Source organism: Monodelphis domestica, chromosome 4 (genome assembly GCF_027887165.1).
Source record: "Monodelphis domestica isolate mMonDom1 chromosome 4, mMonDom1.pri, whole genome shotgun sequence".
Classification (NCBI taxonomy): Eukaryota; Metazoa; Chordata; class Mammalia; order Didelphimorphia; family Didelphidae; genus Monodelphis; species Monodelphis domestica.
Window position 1 is genome coordinate 56,445,728 of NC_077230.1, and position 23,343 is coordinate 56,469,070.

General features: G+C 34.7%; 1 protein-coding gene across 4 annotated transcripts in view; it reads left to right on the top strand.

Moving 5' to 3' along the window:
- Positions 1–23,343, top strand: part of COL8A1 (collagen type VIII alpha 1 chain) — a 228,784-nt gene that overhangs the window by 115,757 nt on the left and 89,684 nt on the right. For all 4 annotated transcript variants that reach the window (XM_007493590.3, XM_056793379.1, XM_007493591.3 and 1 more), the window contains exon 2: positions 20,360–20,487. The gene's annotated coding sequence lies outside the window, so the exon portion shown is untranslated. The remainder of the gene's footprint in view (positions 1–20,359; positions 20,488–23,343) is intronic.

A 23,343-nucleotide genomic window follows, 5' to 3' on the forward strand; every position in this document is an offset into this window, starting at 1 on the left:
CCTTCTTTAGCATATTTTACAGATGAGGAAACTGAGGCAAACAAAGTTAAGTGACATATCCAGGGTCTCACAGCTAGAAAGTATCTGAAGATGCATTTCAAATCAGGAAGATGACTCTAGGACCAACACACTATCCATTGTGCCACCTAGTTATCTCTAGTGTTTTGTAGTAGAAAATGAATCAAGTAGTCACAGAAAATAGGCAATTTGTTGCCAATAGATGAAATGTTGACAAGTAGACTTCTATAGGGGTCCTAATTTAATAGATTATTTAAATTAAAATAGATTGTTAATTAGTACAAAAAAATTAAGTAACAAGTTCTTGGAAGGCAGAGCTATTTTTGGTTTTTATAGTTTCATAGCCTGGATCCTGTCCCTTATACATCCATCACAGACACAATAAATGCTGGTTAAATTGAATTGAACTGTATTAGATATGGAGTCAAAGGACCTGGATTCAAATCCCAACTCTGCCACTCAATTGCATAGCTGTAAGGAAAACACTTTATTATCCGAGGTCTTGTTTTCCTCATCTGGAGGATAAAGGGATTGAATGAGATGATCTCCATCATGCCTTCCAACTCATTTATCTATGACTTTGAATTGGAGCCAGAGGGATTTAGGTTAGATGAAAAGATCTAAGTGAAGAGTAAGGTTTTACAAACCCTGGGATAGATTACCAAGGGAGAGTTTTACAGTTCCGTATCAGGATATACTTAAGAAGAGAGAAAGATAGCCATAAATCCTGGGGGATCAGGCTGGTTTGAAATTCCATTTCGGCTGTATTCTCTGATTCTAGATTATTTACCAACCATCTTCAGGATGTCAGAGGCAATAAATGCTAGACAATGGCAAAAAAAAAAATCATCTCTTAAAAGGAAAAGTAATAATTTCCTTGGAAACTCAACCAGCATGTGCTATTTGATTATAAGTGGAACATACAATTACAGTGCATTCTGGTTTTTATTTACTTTTTAGCCTGGTTTCCAGTGGAAAGAAGACTTATGAAATCCCCCTGGCAGAGTATACCATGCTTAATAATTTTTTCTCCTCTAGGCTGGTTTCAACCAATTTTCTCAGAGAAGTATGGGGCTAGGTAACTAACAGAATTCAGAGTAGATATTTACACAAGGACAGCCTCTTCTACTAAGGTAGGGATGAGGTGCCTACATGTCTTCTGGTTACACAACTCACTCACTACCTGTTCTGCCATGCGACCTGCCTTTCCCAGTTTCCACCCCATAAAGGACAAAGGCGCTAACTTTCACAAAAAATAAAAATACTCTGTATTGGACGTCTCTGTTTATACAGCTGTGCATCTGTTCGCCTTTTTTTAATGTTTGCCACGTCCCTGTTGTCTGGTTTTTATTGTGAGCTCCTAGAGGAAAGGAACTATGTCTGTTTCGATTGCCTTACCCAGTCCCACCTCCCCGAGGCAACCCCACACACAAGCGGGCACTGAATGAACCAATGTGTATGGGACCTGGCACGCCTCACCTCCCTCAAAAACTGGCACCATTTAATTACACAAGAAATAGAACTGGGGGGACATGGACTATGTCATATTGTGTTCCTGGGGCAGCAATGTGGTGACAGAAGCATAAAGCAAGAACGAAATCTGAGAAAAGATATTTAAATAATGTAATCAACGAGTCTGCATAATCCAATAAACTGGGAAACTCAAATCCAAAGGAAGCAAGGATGTATTTCTTTGGGTGCCTGCCCTAAGGATCTCCTTTTTTATTCTGAAATATGCTCACTATTGTTTGGAATTTCAGCTAAAGGAGCCTGTCAACAGTCAGATACAATTTGGAGACTTTCCTGGATAACCAGAATTCAATTCATAATAATTTTACTGAAATGATTTGTTCTTCTTGATTGAAGACATATAGACAATTAAACAAGTTTTGTCTGCAATCAAGAAAAATGAATCCTTTAAAAAAATAATTCCCCTCCCTCCTCATCAATGACCTCTCAGACTTCATCTGAGGTAGCATGAAACAATGGAAAGTGAGCTGAACCCCAGCTTTGAACTTGAGTTCAACTTGTGTGAACATGGGCCAATCATCTTATGTTCCTGAGTCTGTTTCCTCATCTCTGAAATGAGAGATTTGAAGTTAGATGAATTAGATAAATTCTAAAGTCCATCCTAGTCATCCTATGACCCTCCAGTTACTTAAACTCCTTCAGTCCAGCTTTCCATAGTGGAGACAGACAGACACATTAGTTGCCTACTTCAGCTAGTTTTCTGGACCTTGTCATCCACAATATGACAGAATTTCAAATGGATGAAGAGTCTTTCCATAAAATGTTTTATTTCCGGAAAGTAAAATAGTTCATATATTTTGCTAAGAACTGAGATCCTTTGGTATTAAATGGTTTTAACTTTTGAATATTATTTTCTCAATTTGAGAATGTAAATTATAGAGACCTTAACCCATTTACAACAATGAGGTAGAAGTTAGGGTGGTGGAGGGGAAGGAAGGGAAGGGAGTTTACAAATTGGTGGATCCCTTATTGTTCATCGTTTTCAATCATGTCTAACTCTTTGTCACCCCATTTGGGGTTTTCCTGACAAAGATACTGGAGTAGTTTTTCATTTCCTTCTTCAGCTCATTTTACAGATGAAGAAACTGAGGCAAACAAGGTTAAGTGACTTGCCCAGAGTCAGACAGCTACTAAGTGTCTGAAGTCAAATTTGAACTCAGGTCTTCTTGATTTCAGGCCCAAGAGCTCTATCTACTGCACTCCTTAGAAGCCCAGGCATGATTTTACAGATTCAGACCAAAAATTATAGTTTCACTTGTACAACGAAGCCTAGTAGATAGGGAATTGGCATTGAAGCTGACCACTTAACCTCCCTGGGCTCTAGGCAATTCCCTAGACTCTAAATTACAGAGAAGGTGCTAAATTGCATTGTTAAGGGAATCTCCTCACCTAGCAGTTGCCTATACTATTGAATTCATAGGTCCAATCACTATTCCATCTCCCTTTAGAAGAATGTATAGCTAGACTATATCTCTAGAGCATAAGACCATAAGCTGAAAGATGGAAGAGCCATTAGAGGGAATCATGCTCTCAGTCCACCCCCCTCATTTTAATGATGAGGAACGAGTAAATTTCTTGTGTTACAGATTAAAAGTAAAGACATTAACTTAAAAAAAGCATCTGCCTGGCCTCATCTCCTTTGTAATAAATATAATAATAACTGTCAATTTGGAATATGCCTAAATTTGCCAACTTAATTTATATTAAGCTGGTAAGGAGTAGATATGAGGAAAAGCAGTGGGTAAAAAGGCTCCTAGGAAGCTTCTGTAGAGCTAGTATTGTCAAGAGGAAAATCCACTCTCTCCTAGCAATGTCCATAAATATTTGTCCTCTTGGTGATGTAAGGATACAAAATACTTCATAGGGCCCATTTTTGCCCCATATTTTTCTTTAAGTATTGATTTAGTTGTACGTGAATAAAAATAGAGAGAGGCAGCACAGCCTACTGGTGGAGTGAAGGCTGGTCTTAGAGTCAGAAAGACTTTAAGTTCAAATACTATAATAATAGCTCTGAAATCATTGCTAAGTCAATTGATTTCTGGCAAAGTTTCTACATTGCATTTGACTTGACAGGCTCCTTTAACTGAAAATCTAAACAAGAGCATAATTTAGTAAGCCTAGAAACTCCAATCCAGAGGAAGCAAGATTATATCTCTTTGGGTATCTAATCTATGGACCTCTTTTTTATTCTGAGTATAAGGAAAATAAAATGTGAGGTGGAAGGGGGGTAGGGAAGTGGCTTGCATAGGGTCTTCTTAGTGGTAAATGGCAGAAGCAAGATTCCTGTACCTCTGACCCCCAGTCCAATACTCTTTGCATATGTATTTCCATTGTTCCCTCCCAGGATAGACTGTAAACTCCTCAAGGGCAAGAACTATTTTACTTTGTCTTTGCATCCTTAGCACCTAGCACAGTGCTTGGTTCCTGGTAGGGGTTTAATAAATGCTTGTAGGTATTTAATGTATGTTCACTGATTGTTCAACTTAGCAATTGTTTACCTAGAGGCTCTAAAAGTTTATGGTTTTTGGTCTAGCTGGAATCCAAATATAGGAGAGCACTATGGATATAGCAGGGACAGTGTAGAACCCTATGGTACATCTAATGATAAACCAGAATGTTAAGGGATTGTCTCCTGGCAACCCCAACTCCAATTCCCCTTTATCCATTCATCCATCATCCAAGAATCCATTATTACAAATTGACATTGATTCTCAATTAACACCTTTAAAATCTCAAGGTACTTTCATATCTCAAAGTACCTCAAGGGCAACTGTTGCGAGTGAGGTATTTCTGCATTTGCTTTTTGAGTGTCTTCTGTGGTTTCTGTATTTGTTTTTTTGACTTATAAAATCAATTAATATTTTTATCAATTAATAAATATTTATTAAGCAAGTACTGGGAAAGCAGACAAAAGTGAAACATTCTCTGCCCTCGAGAAGCTACTATTTGTATACTAATTTAGTATTTAATACTAGTCTTGGCGGATTATAATCCTTGTTTCTGGTTTGCTAGTAAATTCTTTTAAATGTTGCTCTAGAAGAATTATGTTATAGATTTTAAATGTCTACATTAACTTAAGGTCAAGAATTTTAGATGGCCTTAAATCCCTTGGAATAAATATAATATCAATCAATTTATAAATTACACTTTTACCATTTCAATTGGCATTTATTTAGTTCGTATTCTATGCCAGGCACACTGTTAAGAGCTGGGGTTATAAAGAAAATGTCCCTGTCCCCAAGGAGCATTCTATAAAGAAAACAGTATGTACATACATAAGAAAACACAAAATAAATTCAAAGAAGTTTGGGGAGAAAATTGGGAGATTGGGTAAGACAATGTAGAGTTATTGCTTTTTCTGTCTTGAAAGAAATTAGGGATTCTAAGATATGGAAGTAAGAAGGAAGCTATCCTCAATTTTCCATGGTGAGGAGATGGAATATCTTGTGTGAAGAACAGCAAGAAGGTCAATTTGGTTGGGCCATAGAATGTGGGAGGAAGATAATATACTGTTGGGCTGCCTGAAGATAGATTGTGGAGGTTTTAAAAGTCACATAGAAAAGTTGATATTTGATTCCAGGGATAATAGGAAGCCACTGGAGTTTACTGTTCAGAATATTGATTTCCCAGTCCAGTCTTGTATTCTACATTTCTTTAGAAGCATCTTAGAAGGTAGAGGAGGCTGCTGAGATCCAAAATTCTAGTCTTAGTCAATGGCTAAAGAAAAAACTTGCAGGGCCTGGGAGGTGGAACACCACAAAGTATTCAGTGAAAAATTGAAACAATAGAGGAGAAAACACTTGATTAGGGATAGGAATGAGAATACTGGCAATAAAAAGGGCAATCAGGGAAGATGGAAACAGGTGCACTGTGGAGTGGATTTGGTCCTGCAAAAAACAACAAAGTCTGCTAAGTTTTTATGGAGGGTCAAGTAGAACCAGGCATCAGGAGAATAGAGTGGGAACCCTGGACCTTATATGCTAAATCAAACAGGTGATGATTCATTTTGGAGGAAGTGGGTGGAGGAAAGTCTGGAAAATTGGTAGCTAGTTGATATTCAAATTCACCTGTAGGAAAAAGGACTTTTGGCCATACAGGAGTGCTTGAGAGTTAAACCTTCCCAGCAGCTTCTTCCTTTACTGAGATTAGGAGGATACTAGATTTCTTACATTGGTGTATTCCTTTTCCTCTATCTTTCCTTTCTTATTTTAAGATTATAAAATCATTTAAAAAAATATTCACTCTCAGGACCTTTGCCTTGTTAGATTCCCTCTATGAACCCTCTATGATGATATGGTTCTCTCTAAGGGGCTATCTATATCTATCTTTCTATCTACCTAAATATACATATTTTATCATCTCTGCACATTAGAACATAAAGAGTTCATCCATGCTTAGTCTCTTATTATTATCACTCATATTTATCTTTTTATGTTTTCCTTGATTCCTGTGTTTTATATTTTAAAGTTGCTACATAACACTAAGTCTTTCATCATGAATGCTGGGAAAATCATCTAGTTCATTAAAGATCCATTTTTTTTCCTCTTTAGAATTACATTCACTTTTTCTGAGTGTTATTCCTGATTGCAAGCCTATATCATTTGCCTTCTGGAATATTGTATTCAAATCACTCTTCTCCTTTATAGTGGTTGTTACTAAATCATTTGTGATCCTGACTGTAGCTCCTTGATATTTGAATTCTTTCTTTCTGACTGCTTAAAGTATTTTTTCATTGACAAGGATACTCTGGATTTTAACTATAATATTCCTCCAAGTTTTCATTTGGGTGTCTCTTTCAGAAGGTGACAAGTCCATTCTATTTTTACTTTGCCCTCTAGTTCAAAGAAATCTATGCAATTTCCTTTTATGATTTCTTGAAATAGGATATCTTGGCTCTTTTCTTGATCATGGCTTTCAGGTGATGTAATAATTCTTTTTTAAATTTAAATCTTATTTCTATTTTTAGTTCCATATTCCCTCCCTTCTCCTACTCCCTCTTCCACCCATGTGGTATTAAATTCTTAATTATCTCTCTTTGATCTGTTTTCCAGGTCAGTTTTTTTTTTTGTTATATATAAGATACCTTGTAGTTTGTTCCATTTTTTCCGTCTTTTTATTTTATTGTTAAACTTTCCAGTCATCTCCTACAATCATTAACTTTTTTGATCCATTCTAATTTTCTATTATCCTGTTACATGTGTGAGGTTTTATACCTTTTATGCCAAGCTTAGGGGTTTTTTCCAATTCTTTCTTCCATAGCTCTCATTTCTTTCCCAACATTTCCCCAAGTTCTCTCATTTATTTTCAAACTCTTTCCTCTAATGTTCTCATTTTATTTATGAAATTATTTTTAAATTCTTAATTCATTTCTTTAGGAATTCTCCTTAAACTTGTGTCTGTTTTTTTTTTCCTTTGAAGTTCTGCTTATACATGTTTTGGAGTTATTTTCTTTTTCTAGGGTTAGGGCTTAAATATCCCAGACTCCATAGTTGTTCCTTATAGTGAAGGTCTTCTTTTTGTTTGCTCCTTCTTCCAGTCTTACTTCCTAGCTTACAACTGTTTGTTAGACTGGAGCTCTGAGCACTTCTTCATGGAATCTGGACCATGCTTGCTCTTGTTTTTCCTCTTAGGTCCTCCTCCTGCTGCTTTCTAGGGGTATTGAATATGATGATATTTCAAGATCCAAGGAAGAGCTTAGGTTAGGAAACTACAACTTTTGGTGTACACAAAGTAGTCTGAAGTAGAGTTTGAGCATTGCCTTCATGGGCTGAGCTCTAAAAGTTCCTAACCTGTGTTTGGGTCTAAGTGACATAATTGTACATTTGTGATTGGAGCTTCAGTTGGTTGAGGATAGCCCTAGTCAGCTGGGGTGACAGAATTGCAGGTTCCCCTTTAGTCTGAGTTTCCTGATCTTGTTATTCTGTGACAAGCTTAAGACTGGGCTAGGAAATGCATCTGTGATCCTGCTCTGCTCCTGGGATCAGAACCATACAGCTGATGTATGTCTCAATAAAGATTCAATATAGTATGTATTCTAGATCCTTGTGGAGGAGATGTGGGGGAGACTTTGACTGGATTTCTTCCTTCTACTATACCATTTTGGCTCATTTCAAGAATGCCACTATTAATTCATTTCTAAACCCTTTTCAAAGATATCACAACAAAATTAATGAATATATTCAGTAGGATTTGCTATATTAATTATGTTTAATAAAAATACTAATTACTCATTAAGAATTAATCTCAAAAATACAAAATGAATTATATACTTCATAATCATTTATCAAGTACCTATGATACATAAGGCCATCATGCCAAAATAATCACCATAATCTTATAATTGCTTTAGAGAGAGGATTCAAAAATCCCTTTTGCTAAGAAGGGGCACAATACATTTCTCAAATGCCTACTATGTAACTCTGGAGGGCTTTGTTCCTACAGAGTCATTTCAGTTTGTCCCATCAGAATTTAGGTTGGTGTCTTCTTACAAATATATGTAGAATTCACTAAAAAACAAATTCAGTGTCTGAAAGGCTGGTTTCCCAGTAAGATTTCTTTAATTGGCAAACCACCATATTACTAGAAACCATTCAAGATCCCAGGATTTCCTAGATGATTGCCCATATTTCCATAGATTGCCACCTTTTTGCTAACTCAAGGTCAATTTATGTCTGAATATCCACACATCTTACCAAAGGACTGAATTTCTGTATCTACTCCTCAGGTCTAGACATACAATGGACAGATCTATGAGAGAGACTATGTGCAAGAGGAACTGTGAATACTGATTTTTTTTTATAACTCCTGAGTAATTAACTTTCAGTCCCAATTAGCAAAGATTAAATTCCTTTACTCAAATACTGAATACTTGATTCACTATAGAACATGCAATATCATTGCATTGCACAAATACCAAACCGAATATCAATTATTAGCATTCCTTCTCACCACATATTCAGTATTTATTTCTTGATCATTTAAGATTGTTTCTCCCATTAGTTTGTTATTTCAATTGTAGTTATCTATAGACAGAAAAATCATGTGACTTTGGAGTTAGAGTACCTGAATTCAAGTTGATATTTGATATTTACCACTTGGGTGATCCTGACCAAGTCACTTTTGGGAATTTCAGGGACTCATTTTTTTCGTACATAAAATAAATGGAATGGACTAAGCAGCATTTTAATGTTGATTCCAGCTCTAAAGCACCTCAAGGATAATTTCCCTGACTAATTTCCCTTCTCTCGCTAATCAATCCCAATAGTCTTTCTTTCTTTCATTTTTCAATATGAAGGATCTAGTCTCAGTAATATTTTTTGTTTTTCCCAATTACATGTAGAAACAATTTGAACCCTTTTAATTGACATTTTGCAATCCAGATTTTCTCCCTTCCTCCATTCCCAACTACCTCCCCCAAATCACAAGCAATCTGATATAGATTATGCATGCACTATCATGAAATTAATATTTCCCTATTCATCATATTGTGAAAGAAGATACATATCACACATACAAGAAAAATCTCATGAAGGGAATAACGTGAAAAATTTTGTGCATTGATCTGCATTGAGTCAACATCAGTTACTTCTATGGTGGTGGATAGCATTTTTTTCATGACTCCCTAATGACATCTATGTTGTTGACCCTATGTTGTTGTTATTGGTCATTTTCAGTTTTATCCAACTCTTCATGACCACATTCAGAGGGGGGTTTTTGGGCAAAGATACTGGGATGGTTTACCACTTCCTTCTCCAGCTCATTTTATAGGAAACCAATGCAAATAGGGTTAAGTGACTTGTCCAGGGTCACACAGGTAGTAAGTGGCTGAATCATTGGCAATGCTGAAAATAGTTAAGCATTCACAATTGATCACTGTGCAATGTTGCTGTTACTGTGTTCCATATCTTTCCAGGTTTTTCTGAAATCCTCTTGTTCATTATTTCTTATAGCACAATAGTATTCAACTGTAATCATATAACACAACTCATTCAGCCACTGTGGACAATTCCTTCAGTTTCCAGTTATTTGCCACCACTGACATAAATATTTTTGTACAAATATGTCCTTTTCCCTTTTCATCCATATTTTTGGGATACAAACCCAGAAGTGGCATTGCAGGGTTAAAAGTTATACACAATGTAAAAATTGAAATTAATCTCAAATAATAAAAATATTATATTTTAAGAGATTTATTAATGATCATTAGAAATAAAGGAATAAAAGTGATACAAAATAAAAACCACATGCCCATGGCTAATCAGCCTGTTAAAAATCCTCGAGCTTACCACCACCATCCTTGTCAGGAAGCCAAAGAGGCCAGAGCAGGCACACCCACTGAATTTATCCCCTGTCTACAGGAAGTACATAATGACAGGAAGTCAGTGGGGCTCCCGGGAAATGTAGTTGTTGTTGTTGTTTTTTAGGGTAACAGATTTTCAATTATACAACAGTTTAGAGCCTTGTAAGCTTGGTTTCAAATTGCTCTCCCAAATGGTTACATTGATTCATGACTCCACCAACAATAATTGTGTCACAGTTTGCCCATATCATCTCGCAACATTTATAATTTTCCTTTTTAGTCATATTAGCCAATCTGATAGGTATGAAGTAGTACCTTAGAGTTATTTAAATTAGCATTTCTCTAACCATTACTGATTTGGAACATTTTAGATACCTATAAAGAGTTTAATTTCTTCATTTGAGAACTTCTATTCATAACCTTTGATGACTTATCAATTGAGGAATCACTGATATTCTTATAAATTTATGAGAAATAAGACCTTTGTTAGAGAATTTGCTAACAAAAAATTTTCCAGTTCTTTATTTCCCTTTTAATCTTGATTTTATTGTTTCATTTATGCAAAACTTTTTTAAATTTAATGTTATCAAAAGTATCCATTTTACATCTCAGAATGTTCACTCTTTCTTATTTGGTCATAAATTCTTTCCTTGTCCGTAGATCTGACAGATAAACTCTTCCATGTTGCTTTAATTTGTTTATGGTATCACCCTGTATTTCTAAATCATGTATTCATTTGACTTTATCTTGGTATATGGTATAAGATGTTGGTCTGTGTCCTAACTAATCTCTCTAAAACACAGTTTTTATGATATTATTCCTCTACTAAAAAGTTTCCTTTTACTCTGCACAGTTGAAGTTAAGGTTTCTTGATTTGGCATTTAAATCCTTCCATCAGCCTTCTCTTCTATTATCTAACCTTGTCTCTCAGTCTGATATTCCCCAACATATATACCCTCTGCTCCTGCCAAGCCAGACTCCTGCCCAGGCTCTCTATGTTACACTCTCATTCTTAGTTCTTTGCCTTTGTTCATCATGTTCTGCCCTTGCAATCACCCTCTTCAGTTCTTTATAGCTATTGAAATCCTGCCTATCCTTCATGACCCAGATGGCCTTCCACCTCAGCCTCTAGCAAGCTTTTATGGGAGAGTTCAGTTATCTCTGATTTCTTTTCATCTACTCACTTGTGAGCAAAAATGGGAATATAATTTAATTCTCACCAATCAATGAATTGCTTAACAATATGCTTTTGATTTTTAATTGTTTCATGGATGTAATATCTTCTCTCTTCAATAAAATGTAAACTTCCTAGGGGGCAGATGTAGTGTCTTAGTTACAGTTTGTTTCTCTTGTACCACTTAGCACAATACTAAGCACATATGGGCAGCTAAATGGCTCAGTGGAGAGAGCACTAGGCCTAGATTCAGGAATACTCATCGTCCTGAGTTCAAATCTGACCTCCAAGGCTTATTAGCTCTAGGTCCCTAGGCAAGTCACTTAATTCTGTTTGCCTTGGTTTCCTATAAAATGAACTGGAGAAGGAAATGGGAAACCACTCCAGTATCTTTACCCTCACCCAAGAAAAAGATAAATGTAGTCATGAAGAGCTGGACACAACTGAAAATGACCAAATAACAACAATATAGGGTCAGGCTGGGCCTCTGATATCATTGGACTAAGGAAAATCCCTCCATCTGCCAGGTTGGGGTTGGCACTTCTTGTAACTTACAGTTTTAGAGGTTTTCCTAGACCAGTTTTTTTTTTTTTAAACCATATCAACATTTTATTTCGGAAACAACTGGACAAAAGGAGGATAGAAGCAAATCCCCTCAAGTTATAAACTGGCTTAGGAAGCCACAAATTAACTGTCATATTGTACATATACTTATTTTATTAAACATTTGCTAATTACCATTTTAATCTGAGTCAATTGGATGGTTTACAGCCTCAAATTTAATCACCCTGGCCTACTGCACTAAAAGGTTAAATGACTTACCCACACATCTTATCAACTCAGAGGCCAATTCTTTGTCCTTTCTGCCATGCTGCCTCCCATCAAGGCATTAAACTCAAATCAAATGCAATGGAAAATAGCAAACCATTCATTCTTCACAAAGCCTGATAGAGTGCCTAGACATATTGAGTGCTTAATAAATGTTTGTTGATTGATTGAATTAGTCTATTGAACCTTTTTTATTTTGATGTTTTTGAAGAGATGTTCCTGGGGGAGGCAAGCTATATGGATACTCATTGAGAAATGTTGTGTAGCATACCAGGCATGTTAGCATCTGGGAAGAATGGTTGATGTACTGATATTGTATCATATATATTCATTTACCACACACATGATCAGATCAATTAATGATCATTGTATAGAAGTTACAGTCCAAGGGGCAAGAGAATTCCTGAGCGGCCACAGGGTCCTAGCTCACACCTTATCAGACCACATTCCTTTACAGGCGATGTCAGGTTAATCTCCACCTCTTTGATCTCATCATTGTCAATTCAACCAATGTTAAAACCTATGCCTTGTTTCATATTCATTGATCACCTCCCAATCCATATTCCTAAAACCTCTAATAAATACTGGAACAAGCATGAATCTCCCTCTTACTTTCCTGGATCTTCTGACTGCTCTGTCCTATCTATTCTTGCGATGCTGTTGCCCCCATGCTTCCTATTAATCCTCTGGCACTCTTGTACATAGGAGGCATTAAGGAGTTGTTACTCCCCACCTGTTTTCTTATTCCTCATATTTCCCATTAATTCTCTGGCACCCTTGTCAGTGGGAAATATTCACAGAGTTTGCGCCACTCCCCGTGTGTTTTAACTTGTTATCTCTGAGTCTTTATTATTCACCTATTTCCTTCAGTCTCCTTTCTCCTTCTCAGGTTATTACCCACAGGTAAAAAATATATATAGGGATCACAACTCGGTCCTTATGTGTTGAGTCAGAACAAAATATCAATTATATAAAATTTTAATTATATAAGGATGAGAGTTGCTACTCATATTAGTTTATGAATGCCTCCATAAGTCTATTTAGGGGGAGCTCACAGGAGGATGTGAATAGATATCTCTAGAATATTCTCTACCCATTCTTTTCTAAAGGAGTCCAGTTCTTTCCAGGAGAGGACGTAAGAGGTTAGAGCCAGAGGTTGACCACTCTGTTCTCCTCAAAAATGAGGTACCAGGCTAGAATTATAACTATTTCCCCAAAATATTCTTTGTCTAGGAAGAACCATTTTTAGGTCCAAGTTAAGCCCAAACTCACTATCCCTTATTGAAGAAGTTCCTCCAAGCTGTACATTCAAAGCTTGACTTCTTTCCCACCAAATGCCAGTTCCACAAAGAATAAAGGTATCAAATAGTACATAAGCCAATGACAAACAGAAATCAAAGGTATACAGATAAGTATATACCAAAAAATATACAGAATGAATAAGCTCCCTTTGGCAGAGAGAAAGAGAGGAGAGAGAAGGAGAGGTTGAAAGAATGGTAAGGAGAGTGAAGAAGGGAGAGAAATAGGGAAATGAGAAAAGGAGAGTAAAGAGAAAGTAAAAGAGACAAAGAAGAGTGAGACAGAGAGAGAGACAAATAGAGACAGAAACAGACAGACAGAGACTGAGAAAATACCAAAATAGCAGGTTTTTCTTAAGGGAAAATTCCCCAAAGCCCATAGTGTAGAAAACTAAGGAGAGGGGCAAAATCAATATCGGTTCTTCTACATATCTACTTTTCCTAGTCTTTCTCTCACTTCAGGGACTTGAATGTCTGAAATTGCATGTCTTCTTTCTCAAAGTTAGAAACCAGAGACCAGGATCTCTCTACCTCCCTTGATCAAGGCACCATGCTAGACACTGTGAATAGAGAGATGACAAAAAAAAAGAAAAGAAACAATCCCTGTCCTTAAGGAATTTACATTTTACTTCAGTGCTGGTAGTGGTGGTGTCTATAAACAAAGCTTTCATATACATATAAATAACTGTAGATCTAGAAGGGAATATGCACCAAAAATAAAAGTAATAAGGAAAAAATTACTGGAACAGATGGCACCTGAACTGAGTCTGGAAGCAAACTAAGAACTTTCTAAGACAAAAGTAAGGATGGAGTATGTTCCAGGCAAATGGACAGACTCTGTGGAGACCCAGAGAGAAATAATGGAATGCAGAGTTCAAGGAATAACTAGAAGGTCAATTTGACAGAAATGTGGCATGTGAAAAGGGGATTAATTTTAAATAAATCAATAAATGTAAATGGGAGTCAAACTCTGGAAAGTTTTTAAATACCAGCAAGAGAGCCACTAAAGGTTCTGATTGAGCGAGTAACATAATCAGATCTGTGTTTTAGGAATATTAATATGTCAGGTACGCAAGTGGAATAGAGATGGGAGAAACTAAAATAATGGAGACGAATAGTCTGGACTACTGATATCATGGGCATGTCAGTGACAAAGTGGGAAAGAAAGGTAATGTGGGGAGTAACATTTACAAGACTTAAAAACGGAAGGAGACTGAGGAGTTAAGGAAGAAACAGTCATGATCTATAAAAATGAATACTTATCTTGGAGTTGGGAACAAATGCATTAGAATCCTGGTTTGAAATAACAGCTTAATAGCCACAGATAATTTGCTTAAATTCTTTGAAACTGGCATTCAGGGCTATTATTGCTATCCAAGATTTGTATCTGGTAATTGAAAAGAAGATGATGCCTTCAAAAAAAAAAAGTGAATGTTCTTCAGAAGAGTTAGGGGCAAGATGGTGGGACAGAGATGGAGAAATAGGATAATGGAAAAAATATTTTGATTTTGTAGTGCATTTTCACTTTTAAATGGCATCTATCATCTCAATATTCATTATAAAACAACTTATGAAATAATAATTCTTATATCTGTCAGAAAAGAAACTGAAGAGAGTTTATTACTTCCTTAAAGTAAAATAACTTATCAATTATAGATCTGACTGCTAGATATACATCCCCCAGCATGCCAATGCATGCTGATGAAGCAAAAACAAAAGCAGACAGAAAAAAATCTGATTTCTTTAAAAAAAAACTTTTTGTTGATATCTTTTAGTTTTACATGATTCACATTTCACTTCTCCCACCCCTTTTCCTGGAGAGTTACCTCTTCTAAAAAAAGATTTCAAAGGGATAGACAAAAATTTCATCAAAATCAATCATTAAACTTTTAAAAATCAGATGTTATAAATAATGTTCAAGTGTGGACTTCTGAAAAGAAGTAGGAAATGTAGTTTTGTATTTTTCTTCTTTGTAGCAAGGTTATTCTTTATAATTTCACAACATTCAGTTTTGATTATTTTGGAGTTAGTCTTTCCCTTTCCATTGTAGACTGTAAGGATAATTTAGAGTCATGACCTAATCTATATTTAATTTTTGGTCACCAGGGGATACCCCAAATAAAATACCGAAGTTGGTGGACATCTATGGTGGTTTAATCAATATAGAGGGAAGAAATCAAGGAGAAGAGAGAGGGAAAGGGTATAGGATTTCACATGCCTGGCCTGTGCCAGGGGGAGTTCAAAGTCCTCTGCCACAAGGTTTCTGAAGAAGATTAGAGGCTTCTAAGTGAATAGTGTTTGGAAGATAAAGGAGGAAAAATCAGCCTAAACTCCAAGAGAGCTCAGAGAAGACACCTCACCTGAACTAGGTTACTAGACTTCCTCCAGTATGGTATCAAAGAAAACTTACCACTAAACCAGACAATAGCTGCCACCACACCAAGATGCTGAAAGGCTCAGCACATTGCCGCCATCCACCTCTCTGCCACAAAAAAGGCTGGAGAGAGGAAGTGACGTGAAATATATAGATGGTTTTACATCACTTTCCTGTGTCTCACCTGTACCAATGGTAGCTTAAGCTTGACTTAGGACAGCCCAGAAGTCTGTCAGCTGTTTCTGATTTGTCATTTGCTATCACATGTCTATGATAGGCCATCCTCCTAGATACTTAATCCTTAAGTATAGGTGTAGACATTCCTGATTATGTTAGACTAAGTAGGGTAGAGTAATCTAAAGTTCACAAATCATTGTATATATATTTTTTCATGGCTCTGTTTATTTCACTTTGTATCAGTTCATGTAATCTTTCCATGTCTTTTTCTATTCTTTATGTTTGTTATTTCTTATAGTACAATAATTACATTTATCTAGCATGATGTATTAATTAGAATGTGTGCCCTGGACTACATTTCCCACAGTTCCCTTTCCCCTTTCCTGTATGTACATCATTACATTGATTGGAGTTTTAGTTTTGTTTCCACCAGCCCATTATTTCTCTCTAGCTGGAGCCACATGTAGAAGCTCCCTCAATTTCTCTAGCTTTTACTTCATTACACTTCAAGATAAATATTTAATACATATTATTAAATATAATACTTGGACATTCCTTTTAGTATATACAACATTTTTTTTAACTCTTGCCAAATCAATTAGCATCTACTTATTTCTAATTCTTTGTTATAAAAAATGCCACTATAAATATCTTAATGTATATGGAGCCATTATATTCTTGGGTTATATACCTAGCCTTTGAAACTCTGAATCAGAGAGTTTGGACATTTTAGTCACTTTGTTTACATAATCCCATATTGCTTTCCATAATGGTTATACCAATTTACAACTCAGTCAAAAATCCATTAATGTGTTATCTTTCCACAATTCCTCCCATACTATTTTTATCTTATGCAAATTTTCTAGTTGTAATTTGAAATCTCAAGTTTGTTGTGATTTGCATTTCTCTTATAATTAGTGATTTGAAGCATTCTTTCATATGGTTGTTAATAGTTTGTGTTTCTTCTTTTAAGACTGATCTGTTCATATCCATTAACCTCTTATCTATTAGGGAATGGTTTTTGGTCTTTTAGATTTCTGTTGGTTTTTTATATCTTGACATTTATCAGACACAAAATTTTTCCCCAGTTGTCTTCTTCCCTTCTCTTCCTTGATATACTAATTTTACTTATACAAAGCTGTTTCTATTTCATTTAATTAAAATTATCTGTTTTATCATTCAGAATTACCTCTATTTTTGTCTGGTTAAGAATTTACTTCCCAATGTAAAAATAGACTCATCCTTGCAGAGAGAAACTAATTTCTACCTGCCTCAGTCTCCCCTAAATTTTAATCTTTACACCAGTTCTCAGGAATGGGAAAGGAGAGTAGCATAGAAGAAAATTTAAGTCATAAAACAAGAGCTATCAATAAAAATCTATTGAATAAGAATTTTTTTAATTCATTTTTCATCAATGGCCATGAAAGGTATAGCTAGCGTTCTCTTCTCCTAAGGTTTTAAGGTACATTTTTACTATTCAGGTCACATTTCTGTTTGGAATTAATTGGGGAATATGGTATAAGATATTGGTCTGTCTAATGTCTGTGTGATTGCTTTCTATTTTTCCCAGAAATTTTTGTTAGAAAGGGAGTTCTTTCTTGGTAATTTGTTTTGGAGTTTATCTAACATTGAGTTGCTCAATTCAGTTCTTTCTGTTTTTCCTGTGTTTAATCCATTCCATTGATCTAATTCTCTATTTTTAAGCACCAAAGCACTTTGATTTTTGCTGTATTATAATATGACTGGAGGCATGAAAGTACTTCATTCCTAGCTTTTTTCATTATTTTCCTTGATATGCTTGGTCTTTTTGAACATCTAAATGAATTTGCAAGTTATTTGTCTATATCTATACAATAGTCCTTTCATAGAGTGATATATAACTAAGCATATAAATTAATATTGATATTGTCATTTTCATTCTATTGGTGCCATGTGGCCATAAGCACTAAGTATTCCCCCAGCAATCTGATATTCTTTATTTCTTTAAGAATCATCTTATAATTAAATCTATACATGTATTGAGAGGCCTTTGGTAGACTGACTCCAAAATATTTTATATATTTTATGTTTATTTTGAATGACCCTTTTATTATTGCTTCTTGGATTTTTTATTATTATATAGAAATACTATTAACTTTGTGAATTTATTTTGTAGTCTGCAATTTTTCTGAAAATATTAATTTTGTCATCTACTTTCTTTGCTTATTTCCTAGGTAAATCATTATTTTATAATCAACTAGATATAGTTTTTTTTCTCTTCTTTTGCTCTCATTATGCCTTTTATTTCTATTTCCTATTGCTATGACTATATTGCTATATCAAATAATAGCAAGAAAAAGGGAGTAAGCTTTTTTACTGATATATTTATTGGGAAATTTTCAATGTTTCTCTGTTATATATAGTGCTTACCTTTCCATTTAAAATAGATGATTGCTATCACATTAAGAAAAGATTTATCTATGCCCATACTTTGTAGGGCTTTTAGGAAAAATTATTTTAGTCAAGAGCCTTTTCCCCATATTTATTGAGGTAACTGTTTTAGTATAATTAATTATGTCAATTATCTTCCTAATTAGGCACCATCCTTCCATCTCTGATATAAATTCAACTTGAATACAACAAATGGACTTTGGATTAATTGCTGTAATATTTTTGCCAAGATTTTATCTTGATCAATTGATTCCTTTTTTATAGTGTTTATAGTTCTCTTCCTTTGTTTTATTTTTCCCTCAGTAATCAGGGGAATCAGGTCAACCTTTGATTCATAAAAGGACTTGCAGTGCTTTCTTTCTCCATTTTGGGGAATAGTTTGCCTAGTATAGGTTTTAATTCATATTTCTACTTAGAAGATCCTAAGGTAAAAGGGATGAATCCAGACCAAAATAAGAGAGATACCCCCATTTAAGTTTTATTTTTTATTACATAAAGATCAAGAAGTCATGTGGTATATTGGATACTTGGCAAGATTCATAATCAGGAAGACTTATAAATTCAGGTCTTTAATACATAGAAATATTCAACAAATCCTTCACAAAAATGCTAGAACAATTAGTCCAAAGATGACTTATTGTATCCAACTTGGATTTATGCCAGGAATGGAAGGGTAGTTCTACATTAGGAAGATAATTAACATAATTAATTATATTTTTAAAATCCCAAAACTATGAAATTATGTCAATAAGTACAGGAAAAGGACTTGAGAGCAATCACTTTTGGTAAAAGCTCTAAAAAGTATAGAAATAGAGAAATCTTTTTTTTAACATGATGACAACAATGTATGCCTAAAATACAGACTTGAGTTCAAGTCTGTCATTTAGGATGAACTCATTTAAGTCTTTCTTGATCTATCAACTCTCAATCAAGAAACTCTCTAAGATTATATATTGCATATAAGTTGATGACATACAATTCTTTATATTGATGAAAACACAGATTCAGAACAAAAAGCAGGGAGACCTTTTTTAAATATGTCCTCCAATTTGTAACATAAGCCAACAGGATCTAGAATGAATTTGTCAATACGAAATCAGGATGTTAAGGAGTGTTATCAAAGAGATAAATGCTTTTAAGAGATTATAAAGGATTAAAAAGTTAAGAATATTCACATCATAAACTCTAGATATGAATGAAAAGGTCATAGTTTTGTCATTGTATTATAAATTTCTCTGGAAAGGAATAACCCTTTATTTGTATTTTCTAAAGAAATAGTGCTCCTTAGATAAAATGGTTTGTCCATAGTGAGGTAGCATGGATAGAGGCCTAAAATCAACAAAACCTAGGTTCGAATTCTACCTCCTACAAAAACTAGCCATGTGACTGACCCTAGGTAAATCATTTAAACCTCTCTAGGATTTAGGTTCATCATTAGCAAAACGAAATTATATTTGTTGGCCTCTAAAACCCATTGTACTTCCAAATTGATGAACCTAAGAATTATTTTCCCATGATCTACTTCACTGAAAAACAAAGAGCATAAAATTTTGCTATTTTAGCACAAAAGGGGAAATGCCACCCTAGTGAAAAATCTGAAATATATAATGGAAAAATGAAAAATGTACTTCTTTTCAATGTATAGTACTTCTTTAAATATATAGTAACTAAAAACTGCTAAAGTATTACCAAGTAGAAAAGAACTATGTCACATACTTTAGTGAAAAGGGAAATTTATTTAAAATTAATACAAGTGTACATAAGTGGCTGTAGTTTTTTGTGCATTTAAGATGTCTTGGGAAAGTTTATTTTCTCAAATATAGAAACTTCCTCCCCACTTCAATCTTGTTTCCAATGTAAATCCACATGGAAAACCCATCCTTCAAAAATGCAAAAAAAAAAAGACTCTCTTTGACTCTTTTGGTAAATTATCACAAATTTCAAATTAGTGGATTCTGAATTAACTACAACAATATATTGCCTCCTTAAACTAAAATATGTTGAAGCAATATGCAAAAAAAAAAAAGGAGAAACCCTATACTGATGGGAAAGAAAAAGTAAGAGAAAGAGATACACTGAGATTTTTCAATAATAATAAATCTGAAATTGTTTTTCTTCAAATATCTTTATTACTTGAATTTTTCCATAACCCAAACGTACCATGCTCTGAGCAGTGTTCAATATCCTCATACCATGTAGATTTCATAACATGGACCTTTTTCCATCCCCAGGGGCTGATCAGAAACCAAACCAGAGAAGCTATTCCTTCTGTTGAAGAGACAACTCCCAAATCCCAACCTGCTCTAAGTAAAAAGCAAGTGCATTTGTCTGTGATTCTTCTCTCTCCCAGAGTCTAAATGTAAGTATACTATATCTAGATCAGGGTTCAGCAGGAGGTTGCCTAAGTGGGAAACACCTGCCCATCTATATGGGATAGCTCATAGATGCTGTCACTGCTCTTCCATCCTTCACTTCTCTTTTTCTCATTCGCTCAGGCTACCCTTTGTGCACCAAGTGGTACCACAAGAGAAGTTCTAAACAGTTTCACTGCTGTTGACCTCCATGTAGCCTGTTTACCTATTCCAGGTTCCCACTTCCTCCCCCCCCCCCCCATCTAGTGCAAGATGTGTGAACATTGCTAGTGCCTGGTTTAGGAATTCCAAATAGCAAGAGACATGAGTTACATGTGATCTGAACTGATTTTTAAACCCAGCTATGTTAAATATGGTCTTAAGCATAATCAGTTCCATAGGACCTGCTGAGGTACCCAAGTGTTTGCCATATGTGGATAGCTTGATTTTACTGAAAGGTTTCTCTAGCATGAGCTTCTTTCATGATTAAAAATAGAGTTTCCAAGTAATAAAAGATCAGTAGATTTAAAAAACAAATAATTCCCAAAAAGAACAATTAATATAATCATGTATCTTCTAATATTTTCCATATATATTCTTCTATCATTGTCATATGAACCAAGAATTTTCTTCTTGTAATATTTCTGGTTGTAAGTTATGGATTTTTAACAAAGAAATGATTCTTTTCCAATGAGTGAAGTGGCATTCAACAAACTTTTCCTAAAAAAGAACTAAGGTGTTTTGTTTTTTTAATTTCACACCATACAATAAAAATGGTATTATACAGACATGATATTAAAAATATCCACAATAAAAAAAGTTACATGCCAATATCCCATTTATTCCATGATCAATCTCTCAATAGAAGCAATAAAAATATAAAGTACATTGTTAACTTTTGAACTTTGATGGAAAAAGATTATACCCTCCATTTCTGACAAGCAGACATTATCTCATAGTATCCACAGTCATCTTATACTTATGACTATTGTCTGGTCTCAAGTGTGACTTTTGGAAGTATTCATTATTTCCTAATATGCAATAAAACAATTGCTTCTTATGTTTTCTTAATTTTATTTGGTAATGAAAAGCATGAATTGCACTTATAAAGTATGGATAATTAAGATTTGGGGGCATTTAGGATGATAAGGGATGTATATATAAATTTTTAAAAATAAAATATATTGCCGGTTGTTTTGTTATTGCTTCAGAGCTATATCCCTATGGCATAGAAAAATGTAAAACACAAATACACCTTCAAGAAATTAAAAAAAATAAAAAAGGAAGGAAGGGAGGAAGGGAAGGAGGAAGGGAGGAAGGAAGGGAGGAAGGGAGGAAGGGAGGAAGGGAGGAAGGGAGGAAGGAAGGAAGGAAGGAAGGAAGGAAGGAAGGAAGGAAGGAAGGAAGGAAGGAAGGAAGGAAGGAAGGAAGGAAGGAAGGAAGGAAGGAAGGAAGGAAAATATTTAAATTTTTAAAAAGAATTAAGTGAACTAATTATTTATGGAGAAAGTTTATCAAAGAACTACACGGAAGCATTCAGAAATCACTATCATCTCCCTAAGTATATTTAAATAGAAAGCTGTCTGTTTTCTTCAGAGCTGGGGTTTGCAAGACAGTTGGTGAAGGAGGCAAGATGAAAATTGTATTCATAATCTCAGACAGGCTCTGAACTCAATCCAAAGAAATATAATTACTGAAACTAAGGCAGGCTCAGCTTCTGGATTTCCTGTAACTAAATCTTACTGCCAAGGGCACCAATGAGTTCACACAATTTTTTTTAACTACAATAATAATGCCAAATGAAATAGTGAAAACCTAGAAGGTGACAGCAAAAGAGATGAGAGGAAGCTTGTGAAATTGCAGTAGGATCAGGAAAAAAAATCCATTTTATCATTTTATATTTTTTATAAAATGTCTCCTTTGTTATAAAAAATGTTCCATGGAGTAAGAACAATAAAAATCACAGAGTAGTTCATAAATTATTTAATCAATGAGCAACAGCAATAGTGAGCATTCCAAAATTAAACGTTATGTTCAAAAAAGTTATCAAGTCAGTCAGACTCAGGAATTACACATGACAGTTTTCTAATAAAAAAAATAACCAGCTGAAAGTCATTCTTCGGCATAGGAACTATGATTGAAAAAGGAATAAAGAACTTTTTGAATATATATATATATATGTTGCATAGTGGAGAAGGGCTTGGCTTGTTATGCTTAATTCCATATAGTGTTAAATTAACTCAGTGGTCAAATGTGGGAATTTTATACAATAATTTTAGTATCATTTAAAAATAATTTTGATTAAAGTTTAAAAAAGACTAAAAATGTCAAGAACAGGATAGTGTAATAGGAAAAGCTTCAAATGACATGAAATGGAACATAGGAAATCGAAATATATTGTAGTCATTAATTCTATATGTAGATTCCTACATCTGCATTGCAAATGTGTAGATATATTTTCCCCCTTGGAATATTCTGGAAGCACCATCCTGAAGTCTTCTTTACCCCCCTTGACAAATTCCTCAATTATAACATATAGAAAGTACTATGGATAGGTCCATATTTTCATAAACTCTAAATCATATAAACAAGTTTTTAAAAATAACTTCTGAAACAACTGCCCCTTGCCTATTTCCACTTTCTGCTGAGAGGAATGTCTCTCTTGGAATCACAGTAAAGAAGTCGCACGTTGCACACGGGGATTAATGGGCTACATCTGTGGCCAAAAATACCCATGGAAAACCTGCTGGATTGATCCATATCTGTTTTATTAATCAAGCACACTATGGAAGGACCATTCTTTGTGGTTGTACTGTATGTTGGAGATAAACAGACTAGGGAAAACCACAATGCATTTTGGAAAC